The sequence below is a fragment of the Homarus americanus genome, unplaced genomic scaffold (genome assembly GCF_018991925.1).
Source record: "Homarus americanus isolate GMGI-L3 unplaced genomic scaffold, GMGI_Hamer_2.0 scaffold25013, whole genome shotgun sequence".
Classification (NCBI taxonomy): Eukaryota; Metazoa; Arthropoda; class Malacostraca; order Decapoda; family Nephropidae; genus Homarus; species Homarus americanus.
The window spans coordinates 1,914,817-1,923,077 of record NW_024722158.1 but is presented as its reverse complement, the minus strand read 5'-3'; positions in this window follow the sequence as shown (position 1 = coordinate 1,923,077).

Genomic DNA, 8,261 nt, shown 5'->3' with positions numbered 1-8,261 from the left:
GCCGGGCCAGTGCAGGAGAGTACGCGATGAGCTATACGCAGCAGTGTCACGAAGGGGAATTGCAGAGCCCAAAACCCTTCAATGCTTCCTCTGGTTGGCTGAAGCAGGCTTTAAGAAGAGGAAACAGATCACCAACACTAAATTACTTTTGGTGGGCAGGTAACAGTGCCGACCGTGGTGGCGGCTAGAGATTTTCCTCCGTTCTACGTGAGATTATGGAGGAAGGACAGTGCACCGGACGACCAGGTGTTTAACATGGACGAATCTGGTCTTTTTCAGGAAAAAAGCTACCGTCCAAGACCTTGATGTAAAGAATGCCAGCAAGATTCGGGCCGGAAGATGCAGAAGGAACGATCACCGCCCCTGTTTACCACCAATGCCTCCGGCACCTGTGTAAACCAAAGTTATCGGTGATTCACACAACCAAGGCGGCTCTCACGCTTACAAGAATATGGACATGAAACAAGCTTATCGTCCACTGCCAACCACACGTAAGGCGGATGTCCTCTTCTGTCCCTCTTCTGGTTTGACAACTGTTTGTTCCTGACGTGAAGAAATTGAGTGCGGAAATACAGAATGTTCCATTCATTTTGTTGTTCGACAACGCACCTGGACACTGCCCCTACTTATGGATCGTCACCCCAACGTAAAAGTGGTCTTCTTCCTCCCAACACTACGTCATTAATCCAGCCCATGGACCAGGAGTTGATTTGCAATGAAAGCCATGTGACTTCTGCAAAGAAGTTCAAGCCCGAACGACTGTACCAACACCAAGGATGAGTTATGTAGTTGCGACACCGACAGCGAGAATAAAAGCGACGGTGAGCAAGGAACAAGAGGTGGCGGCCTCAAGAAGTTCTCACAAAAACAATTTTTGGAAGAAGTTTAACGTCAAACAAGCTGTAGACTTTGGTGGAGGCATGGGATCTGCTGACTATTGCTACGATTCGTCACGAAATGGAGATATGTGTTGCATGGCATACCAGGTGAGAGGAGGAGTGAACCTGTGTGACTTGTGAGGTTCCAGGACTGTTGCTGCAGCAGTGACCTTGCCAGAGAAGCTGCGCTCATTGGTTACAGCTGAAGGCTTCTCCGAGACCACCAAACGAAGATAGTTATCCTGGAGGATCAGAGAATCCAGTTTGCACTGCCGACGATGTTAAGTAGATCACGTCAGTGAATAGGTGAAGAAGAAGGTGCGTCATTCTGAAGAACACAGTTTAAGTCATAGTGATATTATGGGTGCCAGAGTGTGCAGAGAAAATGAAGTCCTTCCTTTTCCTGGGCGCGACACGTTGATGACTGCTATGAAAGTTCTTCCATACCCGGCTGGTGCAGGCCAGGAGCCGTACATCGCGGTGTATCAAGACAACATAAACACCAGCCGTCAAAAGCATAACCGAGTTCTTCGCCAGCAACCCACCACAGCCAGCCCAAGCCAGTGACAGGACAGAGGTAGAGACAGCGAAGATGACTTTGAGGGATTTGTCAGGAGGCCATAACAACTGTGGGTGACAGTGATGGTGACTCACCTGAGGCCAGTAGCCTGCCCTCTGCCTCAGAACCAGCCTCCATCCCCCGCACGCGACCCATCTCTTCTACTACCGTAAGTGTTCCACCTAACTTCTTTAGTTTTTCTAACCTAACCCTTATTTTTCCTATGTTAACCTTTATTTTTCCTAACCTAACCTCTTTCTATATTACTTGTTTTTTTTCATACCATCATATGGTTAAGATAAAATTTTTACTACAACATAGTTATGTGGTCGTCAAAAAGTGGGAGTTTGGGGTGGGCCAGTTTCTATTGGAATTAATCCCATATGTTCTGTTGTTCATAGCGGTTTCACTTAACCACGGTACCCTTTGGGTTTTATTGACATAAGTGGGGATACTACTGTGTGTGTGTGTGTGTGTGTGTGTGTGTGTGTGTGTGTGTGTGTGTGTGTGTGTGTGTGTGTGTATGTATGTATGTATGTATGTAATAATAATAATAATAATATATATAATAATTAACGGTTTATTGAAGAGCTTGGCAGAAGGCTGAAAATATACAGTTACATATTTGGGGAATGGGTTTCAATTACAAATAATATACAAGTAACATAAGTGACACAAATAAGACATATACAGTTGGTCCTCATATTATAGCGGTCCGCATTCCAGCGTTTCACCGTTAACAGCGGTGCCTTGCCAGAACCTAACATTTTCACATTCCGATGCGTGAACCCCATTACGCGGAGGCGGCTAGCAAGCAGCGCCATTTTGGATCCAAACCTCCCGCCATCCGCCATGTTGTGTGAAGGCGCAAATAGTCGCCTAAGGTCAGTCATCAAAACATGACCAGTTCTTCACCGCCACCCACTACAGCGGCCCAAGTCAGTGATAGTGATAATTATAGTGAGGATATGGACTTATATGAACTTTGGGGGTTTGACAAAGAGGCCCTGCAAGCCTCTGTGGTGGATAATTATACAATTGATACAAGTGATACAGGTGAGGCCAATAATCTGCCCTCTGCCTCGGAACCAACCATACCATCCCGTGGCTGCCCATCTTTTACTAATGTAAGTGTTAAAAACCTAATATTATTGATATTTCTCTTAATTATTAATTGTGTGTGCATGCCATCATAAAGTTAAGATAATATTTTTACTACAACATAGTTGTGTGTCGTCAAAAAGTGGAGTTTGGGGATCGGCCCGGACTCCATTTCAATTAATCCCATATGTTATGTTATTCACACTACGCGTTTCTCACTTTCCGCGGTACCCTCCGGGTTACATTAACCGCGTAATATGAGGACCAACTGTAATAACTAGATGGGGAAAAGCTCAAACTACAGTTCATTTCAACATAGTGACAGTGCAAGGAGTAGTGTTTACTGGGAGTGAATACACTGGTTTATTACAAGTTATTGATAATTTTTACAATGGTTGGGACGGGGCTGTTCTTATAGCGATCCAGTTCGATGCGTATGGGCTGGATGCGGTTGTGGTGTCGAACAGCAATTCTCGGACTAGGATCTCAGGTGGTAGTAGGGCGATTAACGAGGATGGTGTAGAAGCTTCTTACCAAATTTGCAAATGAGGTCGTGGTGATGGTCAGTGAGTGAAAGGGTCAGGTGTTGGCGCTTCTTGATATGTGGAGTAGGAAGGGAGAATAACTTGCATGCCCTCTTTTCCTAGGTGTTTACGTTGTGTGGCATTTAGGGAGGAAGACCAGGAGGGGGAGGCATAGGTGGCTTGGGAAGTATGAATGTTGTGTAAACACTGAGAGCTCGTGTCAGGAACTCCGAGGGACTTGGTCGTGGAGGAGGTGGAGACCGAAACTGGAGGATTTGATAACTTCACTGACGTGTGGTTTCCAATTTAGTTTGTTGTCTATGGTGACGCCCGAGGAGCTTCGTGGAATCTACAACCTGGAGTGTGTTCGGACCTAGAGTAATGGAAGGAGGTGGGACAATGTCGGAGGAGAGGTTGATGCATAACCATGGTCTTGGTATGGTTGATGGTGACATGGTTGTTGGTGGCCCAGTTTTGGAGACTGTTCAATAAATCCTGAAGGCGGTATAGTTGGGAGCAGAATTGTTGGCCTGATCCCAATGGTAGAGTCGTCGACATATTTCCAGCGAGCAGGGGTTTCTCTGGGCATCATTGATGAGCATAAAGGAAGCAGAGTGGTCCCATCTTGGTGCCTTGGGGACGCCACAGGTGAGTGACTGAAAGGTGGGGACAGCCCCTCGGAAGAAGTACAGCTTAGCGTCGGTCACTGAGGAAGTCTGTAAGCCGATTATAAAGACTTCTCGAAGCCCGAGGTCAATAGCTTTGTTGATGATTATATTGTGTCGACTAGGTTGACGCTTTAGTGAAATCAATGAAGGCGACAGCTACAGACGTTTTCGTTTCTCGAGATGGCGGTATATGTAATCGAGAAAGCTGACAAGACAGTGAGTGGTGGAGGAAGTTTCTGATTGCCAAATTGCTTAGGGTCTCGACTCCTGCAATATCAGCATAAGCCCAGTCGAACACAAAACTTTTTCACAGATTAGGCTGGTATTGGGGTGATTGCAATAGGTCGTAGCTGATTTAAGATTGAGGCTGGTTGACTTGGGCACTGGTGATACATAAGAGGTCTTCCAGTCAGCTGGGCATCTGGCTTGACTGAGAGCTTGATGATGATGGAGCATAGGGTTTAGCAAGCTCCGGGAAGAACTCCTTGAAGAGTTTCATTGGTAAGTCAATGGGGGTGGTAGAGCGTTTTAATTTTAGTTTGTCCAGGCGTTTTGCTACTTCAAATTCTTCTACTAAGTCAGTGGGAAGCGGGCTGGTAGGTAAGCAGGAGAGTGGTTGTGTCAAGCAGGGAAGCATCTGGCATATAGTAGCGAAATGGTTATTTGTTTGCTCAGCTGCGTCAACATTAGTGAGATGGCTAAGGAAGGAGGGTGTGTCTTATTGTTTTGTCCACAGAGTTCTTTAAGCTTATCATACCATTGACTGATGTTGGTCTGCTTCAGAATTTGGTGGGTAGTGGGACTTCTTTGCAGTGTGTATTTCGCGGATGACTCGGTTGCGAAGGACCTGTAGCGGATGTGGTCATTGAGATGAAAGGCTCTGTCTCTGTTGCATAAGTCTTTTGATCCGAGGTGTGATCCAGGGCAAGTCAGCTGGGTGAGATGTGACGGACTTCTCGGGAAGAAGTGGTGGTGAGCTTCCGTGGTGGTGTTGGTATAATTTATCCATTTGGTTTCCCGTCATCACGCTAAGTACTTCAGTCCAGGGATGGTGAACTATCCACTGCTCGGCACTGCAGAGTCAGTAATCGGCCTGTGGTCTTGATGTAGGTCTCTGTACTTGAGTGGGAGTGGCAGCTGGGGACCAGAGCACTGATAATGTGTGCTACACCGATAGGAGAGCATGTATGTATATATATATATATATATATATATATATATATATATATATATATATATATATATATATATATATATATATATATATATATATATATATATATATATATATATATATATATACACACACACACACACACACACACACAGACAGTGGTCCCTCGGTTAACGAACCTCTCGGCTAACGAATTACCTTCCATAAGAATATTCAATTCAGTTAACGAATTCCTTACAAATTCCCCTCAACATGTTTTCACTTGCTCACCAGCTGGAATATTAGTCCGCCAATACAGTAATCAGTTCTAGGGCTTAAATTCGTTCCCATTTGAGTAAATATCAAGAAGGTTGGACTATTCAATAAATTTCCGAGTTTTATATTAAAATTTTTAATAATTTTAACAATTACAGGTAGTCCCCGGCTTACGACTGCCTCAACTTAAATCCATCGGTACTTACGACCTGCTCTGACCTTCGACTGTAGGGTACATACGTACGCCGCAGTCGTGACCAAATCACTTTATTTTTTTTTTTAAATGGCAGCACATTTTCTATACCGCGTTTCCAGTTAATGTAGTCTCCATGTATAATTAAGAAAATTATGGGGCCCTGTGTGCATTCAGCTGACTACATTAAAGGTAAGTGCTCAGTCACACTGTATCCATCCTCATTATTTATTATACACTGTACTGTATTTCATTGTAGATTTTTTTGGAAAAAAAAAAAAATTATGGGACTTTCGACCTGGTTTGGGTTCTTCTTATCGTAAATTAAGTTAGCACCCAGTAGTTCCCGACTTATGACTGACTCAACTTACGTCCCATCGCACTTACGACCTGCTCTGACCATACGACCATCGCAGTCGTGACCAAAAATTTTTCAAATGACGTCGCATTTTCTATGCAACGTTTCCGTCCTAGACAAGAGCGTGGCTTAAGTCGGCGTGGGTACAGCTCCCTCAGTAGGCGCTTAGTTAGTGTTTGGCTATAAGTATTCTATACTGATCGCACTGTGAACTTACGTTATTATCGTATTTAATTGACTTTATAATGACTGGAAGCGTACAAGTGAGAGTGCTGGTGGTGCTCAGAAGAAAAGGAGACGGCAATTACTTTTGAGATGAAAATGAAGATAATAATACAGTATGAGAATGGAAAAACTGTAGCAACAATCATAGCGACCTAGGTTTCTACTTTTCGACCATATCCACTATTCTGAAGGACAAGGGAAAGTATTCGTGATGTAGTGAAAGGAACAACACCTATATAGCGAACTATAATTTCGAAGAAAAGCAAGGTCTATTCACGATATGGAAAAATAATTGGTATATGGATAGAAGACCAGATACAGAAGCCTGTACCCTTAAGCCTTCTAACCTTACAGGCTAAAGCAAGAAGCCTGTTCCAAAGCCTGAAGGAGCAGGCAGGAGATGAATGTGAGCAAACCTTTACAGCAAGTCATGGGTGGTATAACAGATTTAAAAAATGCTACAGTTTACACAATGTTAAGGTGAGTGGAGAGGCAGCTAGTGTTGATGTTGGTGTTGCCAAAGCTTTTAAGGAGGAGTTAGATGATGTGAATGTGGAAGGGAATTATTTGCCTGAGCAAATATTAAATGTGGATGAGACTGGATTGTGGGAAACGCATGCCTGAGTTGACATATATCCACAAAGAGGCAAAACAATGCCAGGATTCAAGGCAGTCAAGGACAGAATTACACTTCTGTCGGGGGTGAATGTTGCTGGTTTCAAGCTAAAGCCCTTCAAGATCTATCATTCAGAGAACCCCATGGCTTTTAAACATAACAGCAAGCACACACTGCCAGTGTTTTACCACAGTAACAAGAAAGCCTGGATGTCCATTGTACTGTTTGAGGATTGGTTCATGAATTTGGTTCATGAATTGTTTCATTCCTCGAGCCAAGGAGTATTGTCTGCAACAACAGATTCCATTGAAGATTTTGCTGATTTTGGATAATGCTCCGGGACACCCACCACACCTGGGCGACATGCACCCTGATGTTAAGGTAGTGTACATTCCACCTAACACTACCTCTGTCATCCAACCCATGGACCAAGGTGCTATGTACTGCTAGATCATTGTCATTCCTAAAAACCCATTTTAATTCATATTACGCTACATAACATTCAAATCCACCGCGCTTGTAGAATCTCAGGAGAGACGTGTTTTTCCCATCTGTTTTACCCTCAGGATCACTCCCAGTAAGTCCCACCTTCGAACACAGTTGTCACTACGTTTATTGCACTCTCTACTGGCAAACACAACCTTGAATTAGTCTGTGTAAATCAACTTTAGTAATTCACCAGACCTTTGTCAACTGAGGGTCATCCTTGAATGAGTAACAGTTAAATTGTTTGTAATTTCTGTCATTGCGTGAGTAGCGATCTCTGGCAACTCAGGGGAATATAAACCAGTCTGGTAGGGAGGAGTAAACCTCGTATCACCTTTCACATTGTTCTCAGGTATGTTCTGTTTATAACCATTCAGTTTGATTCAGTCTATTGTAGTGAATATCAGTGTTCATCAGTTTCATGCTTTAACAGTGAGTTGTCGTTCACCTAGTGTAGGGAGTAATATAACGTAAATATCTGACGTGCGAGACTGAAAGATTTGTTTGTGACCCACCATGCTTCCCCAAAGACCTCCCGTATCACCTTTCACCTTCGTTCTCCAGATCGGGGTGGTCTTAATTAAAACCCACGATCGCTCGGGCAGTGGATACCCAACAGTGGTCAATATAGGAGTGATGGCGCTGATTAGTAATGATTAATCGACTCTACTCTACCGTGGGCGAGGACCCAGACCCACCTCGTGTCGGAGTGTAACTGACCACAACAGCAGTTGTTAGAGGCGTCAGTGCTATACCCTGGGACAGGCCTTGGGTTATGGTCCAATGAGGTCGTATGTGTTTGTTAATAATTACCCCATGTTGGGTAGTGGACCCATGTCGGTGTTTGTATCAGTATTAGTGTATTGGGAGTAAGGACAAGGAATTGGTCCTGCGATGTAATGTAAGGTGACACCAGTTATTGTGTGCACGGTAAGAGTGTAATATCTGAGTAATTGCTGTTGAGTAAATAGGAAAATAAGGAAACAGTCTGCAATAGGCCCAGGAGGTGAGCCTGGTAGTTATACGTTAATAACATCAATTTCCCCCTTTGATTTTATATTAATAAACTTGTTCTTTGAGAATTCTAGGAGTATTCATTTCTCCCACAGTAGTTTTTATTTCCGTCCAAGTGACCTGATATCAGAATTACACTACCCATGTGCCTAGACCATCGACATGCTACCAAGAAGAACTGAGGTTAGGTAGTACCAAAATGAACTGAAG